Genomic DNA, 9,891 nt, shown 5'->3' on the forward strand with positions numbered 1-9,891 from the left:
CCTGTTCATTACTGTTCATCCAGCTGAGGTATACACACATCTCACTTTGGGATAGGTGGTTAAGCTTTGAACGATGTTCTAAGGGAAACTCACAGCTTGTTTTGGTCTTGCTGGTATGATGCTGAAATCATTTCCACAACTTTTGTCTTTCAAAAGTCAGCACGTCATAATCTGTTTCATGATTGCCCCCGCACACACACAAAACACAGACAATAAATGTAATATCAGTAGGGCATTATTAGTGCAGGCAGACTCCAGAAAAGAAGGAACATCTAACCAAGCCTCTGTGTGATGCTGCCCGTCAAAAGCGCCGCATATTAGTACAGTGGCCCCGATACATTTGCTTTGATGAAATGGAAAAAGTGTTTTCTTGTGTAGTTATCACGAACAAAGTGAGCTCTCTGCAAAATCTTGGTGTCGTGTTTGACAAACTGCTAGAATTTAACAGCTGAACATGCAAGGATCAGCACTGAGCAAGTTGCCTGAGTAGAAAGAATTAGATGTAGGTGGTTCAGACAGGCAGAGGAGGGGAGGATAAACAGGTAGATTAAGAGCATAAAGAAGACAGGCAGAGTGCCTGACATACGCACCCGAAGAGGGGAGACAATTTTCATGGGAGTGAGTTGATTTCGGGGACTGATGTTAGGCATTAAGTTGGTGCAAAGACTCGTCTAACTAGGCTCTCAGTGCGCAACCCCTGCAGTGAAGATCTATAAGGCTGATCAGACCACCTTCTGCGGGAGCTGCTACTTCTTGCCTCACCGCCTGTCTCTTAGCTGGATGCAGAAAGAGACTTCAGCTGACTACAAAACATAATCTCGCCAAGGGGTTATGCCCTGATAACCACACAGTTTTAATGTGGAATTTAATTGGTGCATTGCGCGTTTTACTCGGGGAGTATTTTGACACCATAGGTGTCAAAACAGGATGAGCAAAAAGCGTGCAGCCAAATCTCAGCCCCCTCAAATCTCAAGCTCAATGGCCATAACAAAAAATTTACATATTGATGAGGATACTTGAGGAAGTTTTAAGCCATAAGTAACTACTCAAATTAAAAAAAAGAAAAATAAATAAGATTACTGAGGTAAATATAAAATATTAACCATTTCAGGAATTTGCCTTTTGTTTAGTGTTTTCAAACAAACGCATCCCTTTCCACTTATTCTGAAAATACCATGCCAAACATGAGCATCAACTGGGACTGACCCTTTCTGAGGTTATTGACAAGGCTCAGTGGGACAAAATAAGTAAAAGCTGCAAACACAGCATGCATATAAGGACGCATAAGTTTGCAACTTCATTATCTTTGAATAAATATATCCACCATGGTAGCAAAAAATCCAATATGGCACAGCGGCAAATCTCCTACTAAGCCCTGTGACCACTTTGCTGTTTCTTTATACCAAAGTCTGGAGAAGTTAAAGCACACCAACACTCCTTACATGTTGATCCCTTTCGTGTTCTGAAACTGAGCTCTAAAGACTTTCTTAATATATATATATATAAATCCACCAACACTGATTCCAACAGTATACAATTTATTGATTTGCTGTCAGCCTTCATCCTCCTATCCAAAGGCTTTTAATGTAACAGCAGTGCCATCAGATAAGGAGCAGAGCAGAGATAGAGAAAAATGATGATGTTTACTGAGGAAAACATAGGGTTTGACCCCATATCTCATTAAAGTGACTCAAAAGTAGTAACATCACTAAAATCTGCGGTGCCCCATTGAGTTCACTCATCTTGCGTTCCCAGACGATTGACAACCAAGTGATAGATGTCTGTGAAGACCTGATTCAACGGAATAGCTATATTGAATAATCAATTGATAAAAAAAAAAAAAAAAAGAATCAGAGTATTGCACTGTACTTCAACAGATGCATCTTCTTTTCTGGAAAGTTTAGCATCTTCCAGCAAGGTCAGTTTGGTGCATTTTAATCAATTTTAACAACTATGTTTATCAAATCCAGAAACCATTTATGTACACAAACATTCCCCTCCATACCGCTGCTTTATAGCATTTTAAAAAAGAGGTCTGTTCATAATAAAAGTCAAAAACTGACTAAAAAATGGACAAATAAAATTATTTCTGCTACAGAATTTGATGATGAGATTGAAATTGCTCTCACATCTGTGGTGTGTAAACTGCAGAAAAGGCAGGCAATTAGTTTGGCTTGGCACAAAGATTAGAAATAGGGCAAAACTGCTATTCAGGCTCTGTTTAAAGCTGTGTCTATATTAAAATCCTTGCAGCCGCATAGAGTGGTAACGATAGAGTGGTATATAACGATTCACAATTCATCTGTGATTTATGTATGTAAAAGTGTATTTTTATGCTTTAAGTCAGTTTTCCCTCGATTTTCTTCACTTCTTTACAGAAATTGTGTGTACAGTGATGCCAAAATGTAGGTGACCTATAGCCCAGTTCTCTGAGTGATCCCCCACTATGAAGTCATGCACATATACACACACGTAGACAACCACATACAAGCACACAAACACACACGCTATGCCTTTTGTATAGATGTTGCAGAGAGAACAAAATCTGTCTACCAGCAGCTCTCTAAATCTCAATGGTTGTGCACGGACGACAATTTGCCATTTTGCACGGGGTTGTGTGCCGGACTCTTTCTTGGCTGGATGCAGTAATTTCCTGGAGTCTCCACAGGATGTCTGGCAGTTGCTCAGAAACAGTCTGTGACATAACTCTGAAAATGGCAAATCGTTTTTTATATGGATAAACAGAATTGAACAGATTTGTGTTGGTGTGGGGATTTTGCACTGCTACTGGTTGGTCATTTTAACCTCCATCTCACTGGCCGCAAGGTAATCTAATGCAGTGCTGTTGTCAGCCTTAGTAATTACCCTTTGTCACAATGTTTCACTTTCCACATCTGCTCACCACACACATCTCATTCTGCAAAGAGGCAACCTCGACCTATTGTATTTGCTTAACATGCAGGATCACCTGTTCCCCTGCTGTTCCTCTCTGTCTGTGCCTTTCCCTTTAAACAGGGACAAGGTTCCTTTTTTCCCTTTTCTCCTGCACACCAAGAAGAAGAGGTACTTCTTCTTCTTTCATTGATTGCCAGACCAACATCCCAGAAATCACTCCATCCACTGTGAGTGGCAGGTAGACGAATAATGGAGGAGGAGAAATCAATGCAAGTACATTTGGCAGTCATTCCTTTTCTCTAACCTTTCATCCTCTCTACCAAGAGGTCAAATCAAAGCATCGCTATCAGCAGTTCCAACAAGTAGGGAATGAATGTAGCATTTTGCTTTAATTCTACTCAGTGGTGTGAAATGTGTCTGCATGTGGCTCTTTTCCAAAACTAGAAAAACTATTTTAATAAAACATTTAATGCTTAAAAATAAGAAGCAAATAAGAGATTGGTAAGAAAGTAAATAGTTTCTTTTAAATGTTGTAGATTGCCGGTTATCCAGTGAATAATTTCTGTACATTAATAGGGTTCTTTTAAGCGCATTAAATTTCAGTCTTGCAAGGGACCTTCTTAATATGTACATATTGATTAAGTGGTTCTGAGTGAGGAGCACTCATTGCATAGTGCAAATACACATCTCAAAGAGTGACCGGCACCTTGGGAAGTTTCACCTTTTGAGGGTCACTGTCACTGAATGAATACATTACCAGGTGCCTGTGATTAATTACTTGCAGGGCCTACAGCGAATAGGTACCACAGATGTCAGCTTGTGTGATAACTTTTCATATTGGCGATCTCCCTCAGCCCATCCGCAATTTACATAAATCGCACACACCAACAATTAATGTGATTGTGTGGAATGAACTTGCAGTCTTGTCGCCTTTGAAATGGTTGCTTCAAAGGGAGAGGCCGTCCCTGTGACCGCTCGCAGTCAGATGCCATCTTCTTTTGTGCACTGCGTGAAAACGACAAAATGATGGAGTCAGTCTCCTATCAGGCTGCTATTAGTTTGTGACTGAATGAGGTCAAGTCAGCAATTACATGCCTACAGTGACTAATTGTGATAAACTGGGGTAAACTGCAAATTTGTCTAAATTCACATGAATTTAATTCAAATAGAAATTCACATTAACTGCGTTTGTTCAGTCTAACCAAAACCTCATATATCTGAAACAGAGATTCAGAAATTGTGATGCAAATAGTGACATAGTTGCTGCAGAATGGCAATTTCACTGCTATATGTCACAGGTGCTTGGTGATCTTGTTTTTATACAGGGATCTAACCCAAATTAAACCAGCTAACAACCCATTGTTGTCATGGTCCCTGTGGTCTCTCGTGTTGTCCTGTCTGTTTTTTTCTTTTTCCTCGTGCCCTTGGTTTTTCGCTCATTCTTGTTCTCTCTATCTCTCTCTGTCTAAATGTATGTGTGTGTATGTGTTTTAATGGGTGTGTGTTATTTACCTTTGAAGTGACTCCTTCCTGTTTTTTAACCGCCTCCCAGTAAGTCACTCACCTGTAAGCATTTAGTAATGAACTCACCTGCAACACATCAGTGGCTCTGGAAGCAGATTATTTAAGGGTGAAGCACAGACTTGGTCATTGCCACGTTGCTACATAAGCCAGGTAACATGCTTGGCCTCAGTCTGCTCTGTCTGTCTGTTCATCTTGCCCTGGGTTAATCACTCTTTCTGTCCACACCTCTTCACAAATCCAGAGACCTGTAAGCCAAGATAGCAGTGAAAACTTGTGAAAACATTCCAGTGTGGGTCCAGTGTGGGTCCGTCCTTCTGTCCGCTCTTAACAATCAAGTCAAGTCCCCCATTGAAAAGAGGCGCATCATAGATAAGTTGCTCTCATTGGTACAGACTGGCTCTGACGCTGAACGACTGCAGTCCATGTTAGACTGGGATTGCTTGGAATCAGGCTGCCTCCCACCAAGTGACCTGTGGAATTACCTTGCATCTGAAAGTGGTCATCCAGAGGTTGATGGGGGACTGCACACTCAACATCTGGGTGATCAGTTGGTTGCAACAACTACTTGCAATCAGTTGCAGATTATTAAAAAAAAATCCATCTGTCTGTCTGGGGTGGCTGTAGCTCAGGAGGTAGAGCAGGTAGTCTACTAATCAGAAGGTTGGTGGTTTGATCTCTGGCTGCTCCTGTCTGCATGCCAAATATCCTTGAGTAAAAAATGCATCTGTGTATGAATATTACATAGAAAGCAAAAACCTTAGAAAAAAACTGCTTTGGTGAATGAAACAAGTTGTATAAAGTGTTTCGAGTGCTCAGTGTAGAAATGCTCTGTATAAGAACCACTGGATATTTGACTTTTAGCTCCGCATCTTAAGGAGAGTCAAATATTCAGTTTTGACTTGATATCAGTATTTTATGTACACACTCTGGAATCATTGCTAGAATGTGAAATTCAAGGTTGTTGCCAGAGCAAGATATGTAGCTTTGAAGAGCTCCACTGTGTGTAAACAGCAAGTATGCAATACCAGGCTCTAGGTTGGTACCTATTTCAAATCTGTGCATACAATATATCAGCATATTAAATTCAAACGCACATAATGCACATGCTCAGAGAAGAGGGAAACAAGAGTTGCTCGCAAATAAAAGGGAACCTTAATTTATTTGAATAACTGTTTCAGAACTTTTTCAATATCAAATCAAGTGAAGAGGCCCTCATGCAATCTTATACAGAGTTCTATGAAACAGTCAATGAAAGGCAGCATGGCAGGGCTAAATTTATCTATAGCTGTTATTTGTGTGCCCGTGGACTCGTGCATCTAATGGACAAAAAAAGAAGTCTGAGCGAAAGCTGCAATGGCACGCAGTGACTCAGTCCATTGCCAGCAAGTAGCCACAACAATGGAAAATGGGGCAGATCAAGGTTGCCAGTAATTACACCTATCTGCGGGCTTAATTAGGTCACCCTTAAGTGAGCATTGTGTGATAGTATGCGTTCATAATGGCCATGAGTGAATGTGTGTGTGTGAAAACTATCTCCCAACAGACCACGGGGTCATATCCATGAATCACAGGATCAGAGTGAATGTACAGTGGGGGTGCTGAAAAGTGCCTCTCTGTACGGCCAAGGGCAAATTTAGGAAAGCATACACAATGAGACTGCTTTCACGCACACAATTAGTTATGAGTCAACAGCTGTTTTTCATCGTTTTGTGGTGCATATGATAGAACACTGAGGACTAAGGTTTTTTTTTTTTGTAACATGCAAGTTTATATTTTAAATTTCTGGTGATTGTCTCTTTGGTGGTCTCTGATTGCATTACCTCAATAGCTGAGCGTGATTACAGTAAAAAAGTTGACTTAAACCAAAGACTGTGTTCCTGTCTTCTTTTTTTTCACGTGCAAAAATGGATTTTAAAATGCATAACACGTGTACTTGTAGAACTGGTATTTTTTAGAAGATGTATTCTGTTCAATATAGTTTGTTTCCAACATCTTTTTATGTAAGTCAGGTCATGTTTGAAGGCTAAACATGACAGTCTTGTCTTTTAGGGTGGAGATAGAAGAATTTCGCGCCCAGCTTCTTTACTTTTTTTAGATGCTGTCATCACACAGGTATTGTTTGAGCTACTCATTTAATCATACTGAAATTATTCCAAGGTGACATTACTGAATGCATTCCACATGCTGTTTTTTTTTTTTTTTTTTTTTTTTTTTAACCTCTATAGCTTCCATTTTTCATAGTCATTTTAAACTGTCAACCTTTTTTCCTGTGCTATATCTCTGTGATGCTGTGTCCTTGTACCCACTTCTTAAGAGCACCATTATTACCGTGCACGGCTGTTTGCTGAAAAAAAAAGAAAACAAGACAGAAAAGCTAATGATGTTGGCTTGAGCTCAGAGCTAATTAAAATTCTATAAATATGGTGGAGGTAGGTGGCGTGATGGATGTAGTGTGTCAGAAGTCCGGTGAGCAGGGAGGTGCGTGGAGATGTCCGGACGATCAATACTGGCATAGTAAATGCATGACACTGCATATGCATTTAATGAACCAACAGTTTTATCTGTTAATTACACGCCAGGACTCACCTTCGCATTCCTCACACTGTGCTAAACCTTCCTGGCTGTCCAGATAATGGCCCGCTATTTCACACAACAAATCTGCAAATGGTGGGAGCACTCCTCTATTTTTACCCTCTCACTTTATCTCTTCCTCTCCTGCTTGCACTTTCATTTATTGCAGGTAATTCTCCATGCAACACACTTTATGCTGTATTTGTAAATGTAATGCATTTCTTCTTTTGTCCTTCAACCAAATAGTTTAGAGTAGCATCTGCATTCATCCCGCAAGCATTATATGGCTGAAAATGCCAGTCATTTTTCACTGTGCTGGGGAAATTATGTAGGCAGACAGGAGTGTAGGTAAGCTGGGCAAACAATCAGTTGATATAAAGGAAATGAAATTCTCATGTTACAGCCAACACATAACTGAAGCAAAACTTAAAAAAAGAATAACCTGATGTGCACTTTATTTATAGGTATTAAAACTCACATGAAACAATATCTCAGTGGCTTACCTCTCTCTACCACAACAAGATGTTTGCTTCTCCACCCATGCTTATATTGCACCAGCCTAATTCTTCTATTTTGAGAATAACATTTCAGCTTCTAGGGTTACAATCCTATAGCTGATGTTTGGTCCAATATGACAAACTAACACAATGGTGAATTATTTTGGGATTTAAGTTTTAAATAACATGTTATTAGCAGGAGTTTACCTTTTGCTTTGTTCCTGATGATACTTGAAGAGAAAAGCATTGTGCAGCAGTCGGACACTGAATGTGTTGCGAAAAAACAACATGAAATTACAAATGTGTTGTGTAACATACGTACACGCAAAAAATTGCTACTCAAAAAACACACTGCAAAAAGAAATTTACGTTGAGTGAGTTGATGAGCTGGTTCGGATGTTTCTAAAGAAGAATAGGAGAAAACTGAGATTCTGGGTTCATCCACCTCATTCTCAAGAGAAAGCAGAGCAGGGAGAATTTCATGGTTGAAGGAGTTGAAGCTGTATCACGACTGCTTTCATACACATTTCAGAATGTCGGCGGGGCAGTTTGAGCTCTTGTTGACAGAGTTCGGTCCACATCTGAGGAGGCAGAAGAAAAAGTAGAGAGCTGAAAGTATAGTATATTTAGTATCCATGCAATTTTTGAATTCTGAGAGCAATTTTTGCCAAATGCAGCCATCTGATTGGTTAGATCTGTTTATTCTCATGCAAAAAAAAAAAAAAAGAAAAAAAGAAAAATCAAGCTTAAGCCACAAAGAATAAATAAATACTGGAAATTAATGCAGTAAAATTACATGGTCCGTGTGGACAGCTGCATTATGAATGGGTGAGTTTGAAAAATACTTTTAACATTCGCACAAATTTTATGTAAAATGTACTATAGTAATCAGTGAAGATCTAAACAATTTCTAGCATCCAACCTCATACAGAAGATGGGACACAAATAATAATAATGACAGTAAAAATTAGGGGTGGGGGAAAAAATCGATACTGTGTAGTATCGTGATATTTTGTTTGCTAATAATGTATCGATACAGGGACAGCAGAAATCGATATTTTGTTACAAAAAAAGTTCTGTGTGGGTCCACACCACTGACTTCAGAGCATGTTGATCCTTTTTCTGAGCAAGAATCCTGACATTCCTTCACTGTCCAAATGTGTTTAACTTTTTTTTGGCAGCAATAAACATGACAGTTTACTTATTTTAATTTAAGACATGTTTTATTTTAATTAAGTTCAAAACTTTTTTATTTAATGTAAAATTATATTTTGTTTTAATTTACTTTCAAATTCTTCAGTTGCTGAATGGGCTGCATAGTTTTCATAAATTGCATAGTTCAGAATAGCTATAATTGTACCAGATGGTTGCATTCAGTTAAGTTGGACTAGACTGTAATACAAACCGTTCAGTTTGTCAACAATAAAACTGACTGAAATGAGAGAAAGACTGAGTGCGAGACTTTGATATTAGATAAAATGAATATTGATAAAGTTAACCTTTATGTACAGAATCTGAATATCGCAGATATTTTAAAAAAAAAATTGCAATAATATCGTATCATGCGTTAAGTATTGTGATGATATCGTATCGTGGGATGTATGGTGATTCCCACCTCTAGTAAAAATGGTGTCTTGATAATTGTTGGGATTGTTCCAAAAACAATAATCCGACTATATGTTGTATGGATAAATTGTTCCTATTAATAACAATAATAATACATCTGATTCCCTGATTATTATATACCTTCCCAATTCAAGTGAATGAGAGGACTAATTAACCAAAAGAGAGGCAGAATAAATTTTAATGAAAATGAGTTGACAAATTTTCCACTATATAGCTGTCACGTTACCACCAAATCAGAAATAAGAAAATTCATCTTCCTTCTATTGAGGTTTTCCTCAAAGCCGAAAATATATACTTTTGCTTCTGGAGGTGTTTGAGTCAGAGGAATGCTTTCTATTTATCCAGTATAGTCCCATTATATTTTCTCAGTGACTTGTGTAATCACATTTTGACACACATACATGCACAAAACAACACAAAACAGTTAAAGTTAAAGTTATACATAACTCAATTTTCATTTGCTTGCACAATATGTATGATATTTTTTCACATTTCTTCAACTAGAAAATGTACAAAAGAGAGCACTGGGGCATTAATTCAGTTAGGTGGTGTAGCTAAAGAGCCAGGATATAGTGCTGTTGATAACTTACTTTTGTTACTGCAATTCTTTCAACATATCTGCCTTGTCTACCCAGCTCACATTATCAGAGAAGCATCTTGACAGCTGCCAGTATTCCCTCATGTATGACATAAAAGCTTTTTTCTCCCTCTATCTTTTTTTAAATACACCAGCCCATAGCGGGTTGCAGCAGAATCTTAATAAGACTAGATAAAGACA

Source organism: Mchenga conophoros, linkage group LG18 (genome assembly GCF_057382185.1).
Source record: "Mchenga conophoros isolate Kocher_MC1m ecotype Shallow Benthic linkage group LG18, M_conophoros_male_GT1.1, whole genome shotgun sequence".
In the NCBI taxonomy this organism is placed as follows: domain Eukaryota; kingdom Metazoa; phylum Chordata; class Actinopteri; order Cichliformes; family Cichlidae; genus Mchenga; species Mchenga conophoros.